This window comes from Osmerus eperlanus, chromosome 22 (genome assembly GCF_963692335.1).
Source record: "Osmerus eperlanus chromosome 22, fOsmEpe2.1, whole genome shotgun sequence".
NCBI lineage: Eukaryota > Metazoa > Chordata > Actinopteri > Osmeriformes > Osmeridae > Osmerus > Osmerus eperlanus.
Genome location: NC_085039.1, coordinates 6,006,052 through 6,018,423, shown reverse-complemented (window position 1 = coordinate 6,018,423; position 12,372 = coordinate 6,006,052). Strand labels below are relative to the sequence as shown.

Below are 12,372 nucleotides of genomic sequence, written 5' to 3'. Positions count from 1 at the left end.
GGTCATTGTCTGGCAAACGTGTGATTGGGGAAGGCTGTTTGTATCTGTATCTATGTTTAAAATGTGTGTGGCACCTATGGGTGCATTTGTCCAATTTTGGAGCTGTTTTTTACTTGGACTCCCTTTTCTTTGGTGTTGTCTTTGGAAGGATACCAAGATAATGTGGGCTCAAAATCCAAACTATTTAGGGAAAACCCTCAACAACGCCAGTAACAAAGCCTGCTCATCTCTCTTCATTCCAGGACACACAAACCAAATTGTCCCTCTCAAAGAATGATAGAGCTTAAAGTAAATAAATAACCCTTAATCTGTTTCTAAATGTTCTTAACTGAATAAACCTTGAACAGTCGAGAGTTGATACTTGAGGCTTGAATCACTGAGCTGAGCACATTCCTCAAAAATAGAAGCCTTGTTGAGTTGTGTTTCACACAACAGAGACTATATCCAAGTCAGGAAGCCGATGCAATATTAAAAGTAGCATGCGAGTTGCCAGTGATTTCAGAGTGCCTGGAGTGTCACACACACTGTCACCACAATAATGGATTCAGCCTCAAAAAAGTTAGGGAAATCATTCTCCAGAGGCAAACATTTTAGGCCTATACTGAATACATTAGATTAGATTAAATTATACTTTATTGTCATTGAACAGCACAAGTACAGTACAACGAAATGCAGTTTGCTTACCAGAAGTGCAAAAAAACACCATATTGTCTGCACATATTCAAACAAATCAGACCTGGGTTAAAACATTAATTACACAAATTACAGTCATTGAAAATGTCCATCCAATTCTTTTTAAAACAGAATCCTCTTTGGTTGTGGGGTTGGTTGGTTGGTGTGTGTGTGTGTGTGTGTGTGTGTGTGTGTGTGTGTTTATGTGTGAGAGAGGGGGAGGGTGCAAGTGTTTCAGTCTAGCGGAGAGCTGTGGGTCAGCGGCTTCAAAACTAGGTAGACAGCTGTCCCCTAGTCAGTCTGGGCGGGAGGAGTTAAAAGAGGTAAAGACCAGTAAGCGAGAGCATTGAGAAGGGGGGAGAGAGAGAGAGAGAAATAAAAAGAGGGAGAGATAAAAAAAGGTCTTCAGGGAGAGAGAAAGGTAAAGAGAGAGAGCTAGAGATATGTATGGAGATCGATAGAAAGAAAGGAATGGGAACGAGAGAACGAAATCCGAGAAAGAAAAAAAAGAAAAGAAACACCCAAGGGCTGAAAGAGAGAGTGATGGAGAGAAAACCTGCTTCGAGGATCAACACCTCTTCAGATCTGTTCCAGTTTGAAAGTCCATATCATCCTAGTCCTTAAAGAAACGTTCACTCCCTTGGTAAACAAAGAGAGGTAAACACCTTGAAGAGTCCAGACTGTTTTGCAAGATGGCTGCTATTTAAAATCAATGTGCCCTGTTACCAAGTGAGTGTGATGACTGGCTTGAATTATTAGGAACCTGTCAAGCTTGGCCTGAAGTCTGATTCAGGTAAACAGGTGAAAAGACCAGTCATTTCTTCTGCAAGACTAAGGTTGCTGTTCATGTCTCTGCACACAAACCCATTTCTGCAAATACACTAGGGAGATTTCAAGACACATTGTACTTGCTGTATATTGTATGAACTCCCTGTAGCCTGTGATGATGTAAGGTAAGGAGTCTCTTAAGCATAAGATATTTACTTGAAAGACCAAGTATGTAACTTGGACTGAGAGGAAGGGGGAGGGGAAAGAGAGGGAGAGATTGTATGGTCATGGTGTGTCACGTCGTTCTTATCCTCCCAGTCTCTAGGCAACAGCCCCATGAATGACAGCAACCGTTCTGTCGGGAAAAACACTACTGTGTCTGTAACGAGACCTTTGATTGACAGCGAGGGCCTTATACTCTGGCACTGTTGTCGAATTGGGGGAAAAACCTTTAGGAGATAGACCGTAATTTAAGGCTCTTTCAAGCCTTTGTGTGCTATTGCTGCAGCATATCTGGTAGCTGAAGTGTGTTGTTTGGGAAATTGTCTGAGAGCATGTGTGTGTTTGGGAAAATGTGTGGGTGTACTGTATGTGTGTTAGTGTGTGTTTCACAAAAGGGGAGGGCAGCACAGTTAACTGGCAAATGTTCTAACCACCTGATCTCACTGTTTTACAGTACAACCAGTGAGCTTAAGTCAACAGACTTCAGTGATTTTGGATGTATGTGAGTGTGTGCTGGATTTGGGCGGTGGTGGGAGATTCTTCAAATTCGAACACAATAAAAACCTGTGAGGGATTGACTTCACAAGATATATAATGTTGTAATGACTGTCTTTGCAAATGGAGTGATAACAATTTTCTGTCAGTCAGACTGGTGTGTAACCAGTCACACAGGACATGTGTGTAAAATAATGAAGTTGAGTGATGTTTATTGACACACAGGAAGTTTGCCCAAAAACACACAAAAAATGCTCAAAAAATACTGACAGAAAATTGGAGGAACTAAAATGTATAACTCTAATCTAATTTAACATTTTAATTCTGGCCTACAAAAAAAAAAAAAATGACAGTAAAATAATAAAAAAATGTAGAAGGTCAAATGCAGCCCCCCTAACAGAGTACTCTGGAAAGTCACTCTTGTCAACAAAATATTCATGGAAAAATTATGCTTTGAGAGAGAAGACAAATGCTTAATTTGTCTTTACTGAAAAACAACCAATCATGCACACCCTATTAATGACTATGGGATGCAGCCAGGAGACAGTATGCAAAAGATTTTAATGACATTGCTGCTGCTTGCTTTAATTAGCATCTGTCTATCCCTCTGCAGAAACCAGCAGACTACAGCTGCCTGGCAAGGAAAAGGAGGAAGGCTACCACCTAATGACAGACTGTGCAGTTCTCTTGTGTTTTGGAGCTCATTGTAGCAGTAGTATTATGGTATGGCTCTTTAGCACTTTACTGAGTGCATCTCATCGGCCTCTAATAGCTTTAGCCGTTCTTTACATTGGCCCGGTGTGTGTGAACAGGACTGTGCGAGTACAGTACAACACCCGTTGACTCTTTCCCCTTTCGTCATCATTTTCCTGCTTGTATCTGAGAGGTAGTCATCATTGATGCCGACGGCTGACACAGAAGTGAGTCACTGGATTTTGGAAATCTCCCCAAAGTCTTTTTTTCTTTTACAACTACTATCACAAGAGAACTTCTGCACACACTGGAGGGATTTCTTATGGTCCTAAAGCTGTTCGTTTCCCACTCCCAAACTGTTTAATATCTTTGCAAGAGCAAGACAAGAAGACACAACTGGTCGCAACTGACAGTGAATGGGACAGTGGTAGAAAGAGAGAGGGGGAAGAGAGAGAGGATCGAGAGACAGAAAGCTGCATAGAAGCCCAGAGAAAGGGGTGGAGGTGGGTGAAGATAATGCATGTTTAATGCCCCATTGGGTACATCAGAGTCCTCCCAGCCTTAGGCAGTCCCAGCAGAAGAAGTCTGGAGTCAGGTCTGGGAAGCCTCAACCAACCCCTCCTGTGTTCTGCTCCAGCTGTGCTAACCTCCATCTCTCCATCCCCCCTTTCCTCCCCCACTTCCATGCTCTTCTACTCCAATTCTGTATTCCCTCCCTCCCTCCACTCCACATTAGCGAGGGAGGATGCATGCAGGACTGGAAACTGTACACTTCTCAGAGTTTATGTTTTTGTGCCCATGTGTGTCTGATAGAGGGTAGACTTTAATGGCCATCAGGCTGTCCACAACACATTTTGGTTCTTTGTGCTAAAAGTGGCACAGTTTCTGATACATTAGTGATGTTCAGTGTGGGAGATTGTGTGTGTTAGCTGCTTACTACAGACAGCATAAAGTGCACAGTGAGTGCTGAGTCAGAGAGGAGTTAGCATGGCCAACTGAAAGTCCTGCTTCTTCACACACCCATGAACAAGCACACACAAATGAACAAGCACACACGCGCACACACACACACACACACACACACACACACACACTAGAGACACTGCCATCAAAAGTCAAACACACTTAAGTGGAGCAGCATGGTAATGTAAAATCAGTTTTGGTACTTTTTCCTGCTAAAAATCATATTGCCAAAGAAAAACACAACACGTTTGTTTCCACTGCTTTCTTAAGGTCATAAATCACATACAATCCTAAACTGAATATTCACAAACGGTGATCTTGAGAGCATCTAAGCTTAATGTCTAACACGTCCACGTCCATCCATCTCAAACTCTAGACCCAATTCTAGTCATGGATCATTGTTTTAACACATTTATCAAGCTAATTTAGATTAGATGAACAATACCTTTGAGGTTTTATGACTTTTACGAATGTAGTGTTAAACAGCCCATAATTGACATGGCAGTCAAAATACATGCACATCGTAAAAATTACTAAAGGAAGACCATTACTGTAGAAGAGGGCATGTTATGCTGTTGCTACCCATTCCCCATTTGAATCCTCTATGAAGCGAGACTAATTGAGCTTAGTAAGAGCTTTTAGATGCAGTCTCCACTCTTGATTAACAACCATAATTCCAATTAACCTTGAACAACTGGGGTCATCTGCAACCAAATGGGCCCCCTTTGTGATAGGATGGCTAACAGGATGGCTAACAGGACAGACATTCTCTTGATACCATCCAATGGTGAAACAGCACAATGACGATAGGTTTTCGCCAACACTGGAACTGTTACTGCTGTGGCGGAAACTCAATATTCATGGCGCCGTGTGGATTGAAAGGTCAAATTCAATTCTAATCCGAGGTCATCAACACAGCATGTACCCTGAACAACAGAAAACAACAGATTTCATGGCCTATTCATTAAGAATCCATTAACAATATGGATGCTATTTTCTGGAGTGAGACACGCAGCTCAGTAGTATTTCCTGTAGGTTGATAGTAGCTACAGTGCTACACATTTAGCAGAAGATGAGATCCAAAACAGAATCAAAACTTAAGAGTATCAGGATCAGAGAAAAAATATACACAGATGGTGTTTACAAAAGTCAGATAATAAACAGAGCTTGTCTCAGAAATGTGTGTGGTTTCACGAAAAGGGAATTTGATATTTGTCCCCAGACATTCACGGGCAGACAAACTCTACAGTACAGTCAATTACTTTAAGATACATCTGTTGTAGCTTTCAGACCTGAAAGATGATCTGTTCAATATGATTTCATCCAGTAGATTTCCACATTGAAAACCTCTAGTCTGAAACAATCACATGCTTTGTACAGAGTTGTAGTAGCAAACAGGTGTTCATTTTTACATGACACCAGCTGATCATCCAAAAAAATAATTACAAACTGACATTCACAAAAAGTTGTCTTGTCACCCATGTTTGCACTCATCAGTTTGCAAACCTTCCTATAAAGTCTGCATCAACAGTTCCCTACCAGAATAATCACATCCATAATTTCCCCCCTTTTGGCTAAACTGGCTTGATTAGACGATTTCTCATCCAATTCATTTACAACAGTAGTGGCCAGATAGTAGAAAGGGGGGGGGGGGGGGGGGGGCTTGGAATGCCCCAGCAGAGCTGCAGGGGCTTCCTATTGAGATGTCACTCTCGGCTCGGCGCAGTGAAGGAATGTAGGGAAGGACTCTATAAAAAAAAAAAAAATGCTGTCTCCCATTCAAGACCAGAGGGACTAGTGAGGTCAGTCACCTATCTGCTCCTGAGGTCAGTCACCTATCCGCTCCAGACACAACGTATCGCCCTAGAGCAGTGCAGTTAACCGTGGATAACAACGCCTGGAGGTTGTCAGCATCTGGACACAGCGATTGGGGTGATGACTTTGTGACTTCTTAAAAGGGGTCTACTGGTGAAAAGTGACCTGTAATTCCATCTGCTTTAAAGCAAAAGTGCTTCATCCCTAATGTATTAAATACATCTCATCCACAGAGTATGGATATGATATGTAAATCAACAGCCAGTTGAGTTTGTGCTCAGCTTTCCAGAATGCATACAGATCTAAGGATTTTACACAATAATAATGATCATCATATCTTTTGTTTGATTACAACTGTGACAATAAGTGGGTCAGGTCCATCTCCAAATCCCCCCACTTTTGTGTATTGTCAGATTGAGAGGTTAAACAACAGGGCAGTTGGAGAGCTCCACCTTGACCCTTCTAAAACCATGGTTCCATCTGTTACCCTATAAGCATAACAAGGAGTAAAACAATGCCAGTCCAGTGTATCCTATTAGCATATGATTGTCATGTGTATCACAGAACAAGGACGTTGTGTTTTTCTAAATTGTGTCGCCAACCCCCCACCCCTAAACTATCCCAACATGAGGAGAAGACAGAGTCACTTGAATTCTTTCTTGGCTGTACTGTGGGAGCAAAGGCAAGACTCATAAAATGATGAAAATCTAAAAGAATAAAATTGTCTGGAACATTGACACTACAATAAAATGGATCCCTACTGCCCTTGGTTTTTGTTTCACCGATTATATATGAATATGATGTAAGGGGCAAATACATTGGATGGAAAAAATTAAATAAATAAATGTAACAACAGGGTTAAATTTTGTTTACCAACTGAACATAAAAAATATATTGTCATCCAAAGCTGCCATTAGTGCAAGAGGGTTGATTTTAAGGATGATCCCAATGAATGTTGCTCAATCTTAAATATGAGTTATTCATGAAAGCTATAAAACACTAAAGGAAAGCTGAAGGAACACGTCAGTCTCCTGTCAAGATCCAACAGAGGGCCAATAACAAAAAAAGACATTCTAATATGATAACCCGTCAATAACCAGTCAAGACAAGCCTTGAAATGTCCTTGCCAGCAGACAGCCTACACACTGCTGAGCATTCATCAATTTTCCTACGACTTTAACGTCTTCAACATTCACAATGGTTGAAATAAAAGTCTCTAACAATGTCTTGTTTGCTTTGCTCTAGGACTCATCTCCATGAACACCCCAATATTTCTATACCTGCCAACGTGTTGATGGTGAACTTATCATACACTAGTGCACAGTGCCCATGATGCAGTCAGTGATTAAGATGTCAGTGAAACACACAAATACAGATTTCTTGAACTATAGATAGATAAAATTGGTGATACACAGTGCTGAAGTACTTGTTCAACCTCCACAGCTGTTCTGGCTAAATGGCTAATGTTAGGTTGATAAAAATGTACTTTATTGTCATCTAAACATTTAGTTCACAACAGAAGTCATTACATGCACAATGGTTGAGCCAGTTGTCATAATTGTAGGCCTAATTCACCATACAATGCTTGTACATTTGCAATGTGCTGGCAGTTTTGACATCCAGTAAACACATAAATGTATGTAACAAAATTCACTGATCTATACTGAAAGTATATCCAATTGTCGCTCTGTTCACTAGCCAGAATATGAACTTTGCAGAGTGCCCGGTTCTTGAGATGATTGTGGGAAACTAAACCCATTCTAATTTGTACACATGCACACACACACACACACACAAACAGATTCCTGTCATTATTAGAGAGATGAGGATTATTTTGCATTGTCCTATTTTCATTAACTCATAAAGTCTGATTGGTCCTTCTGGGATTCCCCAGGTGGAAACAGAGGAAGCACTGTCAAATCAATGTTTAACAACAGGGAAAATCCTTCAAACTTCTACCTACAGGTTTTGCTGACATCCTGAAAACACCCTTTACCCTCTGGTAAATTATAGGCCTAATAGAATCATGTTTGTTCTAAGCCGTGTTTCAACGTTGAAGCACTTCTCGTTGTGGTTAGATTTATGTCAGGTTCAAAAGCGAGCAACAATTTAGAGATTCCTCACAAAGGATCTGCCTATCCTTTTCATTTGATCAAAGGAGTGTTCAAATACCGAAGGGTGTAATTTTGAAGTGATACTTCTCTGTATTTACTCAAATTTCAAAACTGACTTAGGACATTGAAGAATGTACTCTTCTTAAATCAAATGCTTTGGATATTCAAATAGATTTTTGCCAATCTATGAACATTTGAGCCAGGACATCCATTCTAACAGCCCTGAACCCAATTATATTTATGTCTGAAAAAAATGCATATAGCAGCCATTTGTTGAATTTAATTTGCGATGCATCCACATTGCAGTGCATGGGGAGGGGGTAGGAGCCAAGGCTGAGCCAAACCACAGGAGAGGCCGAGTGTACTCCAACCGTCTACATTCATAGTTTTGCTTTGTGAAATATTTAAGAGTATGTCAACCAAGATTATTTTCAGCCTAGAAAAGAAGGAATGCAAGTTATGTACTGCATGATCATTTAGAATGTAGAAATAAAAACTGGTCAAAAAAGTCCAGCATGGTCGTCATTTTAAACAGTCATTAATAGGAACCAACATGTCTTTATGGAGAACACCATTTGGATGGAAGTGTGGGCAATGGTGTCAGGTGTCGGGGCAGATGGCAGCATAGTTCAGGGAGACCTTGCCAGCAGCTAGATCCTCTCCCTTAGGAGTCTGTAGTGCTGGGTAAGGAGTGACATGGAGAACATTGCAGGAAATGGCAGCACAATATTCATAAAGGGAAGAGAGGAAAATGAATCATGGTATGGTGGAAATGACATCCAAGTGATATTTCTGAAGACCCTTATACCAGACATTAAATTTAGAAGGTCAAAGTAAAAACAACAGTGGCACATTCACTCTCACAGCTTCTATCCAGAAGGTTCACCTAAAGTTCAGCAGGTTACATAGATAAGTGGTTTATCTCCCACCACTTAAAACAAATCAATCTACCAAATGTACATCCTCATAGCCTTGATTGTCAGTACACTGACAACAACTAATGTACTTTTTTGCTAAAGCTTGCTAAAAAATGTCCCAAACAGGCCTGTAGTTGTTACAGTGATTATAACTAATAATAGATTAAACACACAAACAAACGAAGCGTGTAATTCCATTCGCAGTACTAAACCTGTTAATCCAGTTTTCTCCCTTTAAGGGCTAGACCCCGTGACAGCCTAGAAGTCTGGCTGGCATACAGATAGACAAGCGAGCTGGTTGAATGAAGATGGGCGCTAAGACCAGGTGATTCGGGTAAATGTCACCACGGTCAGCAGAGCGCAAGTGAGAGCAATTCCCCCCCCCCCCCCCATACCCTAGAGCTAGAAGCACCTCTTTAAGGTCTGAGTGAAGGAGCCATCTTGACATCGACCTGCAACCCAACCCTTCACAGTGTGTAGAGTACGGGAGAGCCATCATCTCCTGCCTTGGTGGTAGGAAAAAGGAGAAGTGACAAGTGTGAAAGTGACGAGTGTGGAAAGGTTGCTGTCTCTTGCTACACCCCCATGGGGTTTCCAGCTAAGACGCTCTGGGTGACAAGCATCAACCAAGCTAGAGCCAGTCTATGTCTTAATTTCCTCTAGCATACCAGATACCAAATCCCGAATCTGTTTGACCAATTTATTTGAAAAAGAGCCAAAGAGCCAAAAAGAGCTGTTTAGATGAAAACAGCCTTTTCAGTCACCATAAATGCCACAATGACCACAAGTGACCAGTCAGTGGTCATATGCACTATTCGTTGGAGAGTGTATTGTATAGAATGCCATGTATGTAGTGCAAATTCAAAGATGACAGGGCTCTCCATAATGTCTTACCTCATTGTTTTTGCTCGCCTTAGCTCCATGTTAATCACAGACTTATTAAGCACACTATTCAGTACTGGGTTAATTCTGACTGATGCAGGACATTTCAGGGGTAATATTTTTACAAATTAAAGTAGATAGTAACTCAGTCCCTTTGGGTCTTTCCCTTAGCGTAACACTTGTTTACATGGTGACCCGCAAAAGCTCCGGATTCTCCCTGGTTGAAAAGATTGTTCTTGGCCTCTCTAAGAAGACTTAAACGTGGACTAGGAATATTTGCAGTGTCAAACATCTCACTCTGTGTCGTCATCTTAAAAGTGGCCATGTGTAGAACATAAGATCGTATTTAGTCTACAGCATAAGGCCTGTTGACATTCAATCAGAGGTTCCCTCTCTGCTAGTGACCTTGTTTCATAGGAACGTGGAGGCACATCAGGAAGCATTTCCTTTCCGTTATCTTGGATCATGAAGATTGTATCTCCCCCCTGCCATGCAAGATACTCGCAGTGAACCACGCAGCGTCTGCTTAATGTCCCCTGGGAGTCCGGAGATGCTTACGAGGGGGATGGAATATGAAGGATAGGAAGTGAAACCTGACCTGCAAACGACAGATCCGGCTAACATAACATCCCAAACGACTAAGCCTACCGTAAGTACACATTTGTCTTAAACGGTCATGGGTGGGGTAGGAGAGAATATAGATATGAATAAGTGGATTAAGCCTGACTCCACTGGGCACCGGCTCGCGGTCTATCCGTGGACTGCTCTGAGAAAGCCTAATGCGGTTGCAAAATACTCTCGCCTTCTTTCCCATCACATCTACAGACAGCATGGCTTGTCTCAGCTGTCCAGCATTCCGGGATTAAAAATGAAGTTGAAACAAAAGGCCCTTCCTTATAATTAGCTTTCCTTCACAAGGAACGTTGAAAGCTCCTAAAGGGTGCTATTGAGAAGGGCTGAGTGCTGACAGGCACTTTTGCTAACTCAGATAAAAGAATCTAATCTTCCTGAGCAAATCACCCTTAAGCTTGTTTTGGGAGCTTGGCACAACAAAGGCTATTGATTTTAGCCATGTGAGAAGGGTATGGACCAAACGTTTTGAGAAATTCAGTCAAATTGAGCGAGTGGGGGGATTTTAAGAGTTTAAGAATCCCAGTACATCTTTTATTCGTCGATAGGCAATTAAAATGTTATGATTGAAATGCAGTACTTTATTACAAATCAAATTCTGTTTCATAACTCTGATTCAGTAAAAACAAAACATGAAGGATAACTACATGTATGTGTCTAGATTAAGCATGAGAGAAATTCAGTTTCAAAATCAGGCATCTCATTTGCTGCCTTCACTACTTGGTCTATTGTAGGGAAAATAGATATTTCAAAGCTGTTCTGTCAAATTCAATCTCCCATTGCTTATAAACCACATTGAATATCTTCATTCTGATTGACATCTTAAGAAAACCAGCAAGATCCAAGCATTCACTTAGTATCCGCTACTCCAAAAGTCTGGAATCAAAAGTACTGTTTTCTATTGCACAAATAACCACGAATTAGAAAGGAACCCAAGCAGGCTGATGAAGGTAACAGCTGGACTGTCAATGTTTCAAACATGAGGTAAAGACACCAAACCACTTTCTATCAGTTTCGCTTCCATGACTTAGGCTATTGCAATATGAAATCGCTGCGCAGTGCTTTCTAGCATTATTTAATTGGCACCTAATTCAAAAGGAAATGTATAATCATAGGTTTATGTAGCCTACCATTTCTTTTTGGCATCTCATTGTTTACTAGTATAAAATAGGGCAACCAGGATTTACCGTTGATTTGTATCAAACCTGTAACTCAAACCAATTTACTGCTGCATAATTCAAATCGAGATATGAATCAATACAACTTTGCATTTAAGAACATTTCGTTCTGTTCATGATCCAGACATCCATAAAATCAAATACGAATTTACATAGTCCTATATAGTCTTATTGCTCACCCATTGGCTGTAAAAGTTACAGCTCCGTTGTAGATTCGATTTCTCAATGATCTTTTTTGCGGCTTGACACGGAAATCATTGCTGAAGATAGATATTGATGCCAAGACACAACACGCAATTTAACTCGCTCTACGTTTTGTCAAACAAAGAGATACTCTGCAAGTTTTCCCTACGCCAGGCAACTTCTTAAACAAACCGATAAGTTAAGATGTCATACCTCCAAACGGATCCACCTCCAATCTCATAGCATCCAAAGCGATTTACTTCAAGAACGACATTGCACAGCAGAAAGAACTGACTACTGAGTATCAGTGACTACTTTAATAAACAAATAAACCAAGCGCTGTATTCCAGCCGACTTATCAGTCGCTCTCTTTCAGCCCTTTCTGTGGAGTTGCGCTGGCAGCACCGGTTAAAGGCCCGCCTCTTCCCTCTACTGATTCGTTTCAAGAAACCTACCGTGAAGTGGGTGGTTACTTGCTCTTCTCAACGTCAATCTCCCCTCTTTCTAAAGCAATGAAATACACGGTGTAGATCAATCTTTTATAATAATAAAAATAAATTAAGTATTTATATTAAGTATGCATCAGTGAACTCTCACTTTATTCTTGTCAATTAAGTTTAAAATAACATGTCTAATGTTATGTCATCTAATCAGGATATTTTAAAGTGGTGCATCACTGTCCCTAACTGGACAGTGTCTGAAATTACATGGACCAACAGCACATACAACAGTAGTGTTCAATAAGACAGATATTATGATTATCAAAAAGGTGCTGTTTACATTAAGTGTGGGAGTAGCCTGTTTGTAAAACAAATCAAGAATATTGGATGGGTGAAAAGA

General features: G+C 40.8%; 1 protein-coding gene across 3 annotated transcripts in view; it reads right to left on the bottom strand.

Moving 5' to 3' along the window:
- Positions 1-11,948, bottom strand: part of sipa1l2 (signal-induced proliferation-associated 1 like 2) — a 58,039-nt gene extending 46,091 nt beyond the window's left edge. For all 3 annotated transcript variants that reach the window (XM_062447856.1, XM_062447858.1, XM_062447857.1), the window contains exon 1: positions 11,746-11,948. The gene's annotated coding sequence lies outside the window, so the exon portion shown is untranslated. The remainder of the gene's footprint in view (positions 1-11,745) is intronic.
- Positions 11,949-12,372: the final 424 nt, after the last annotated feature.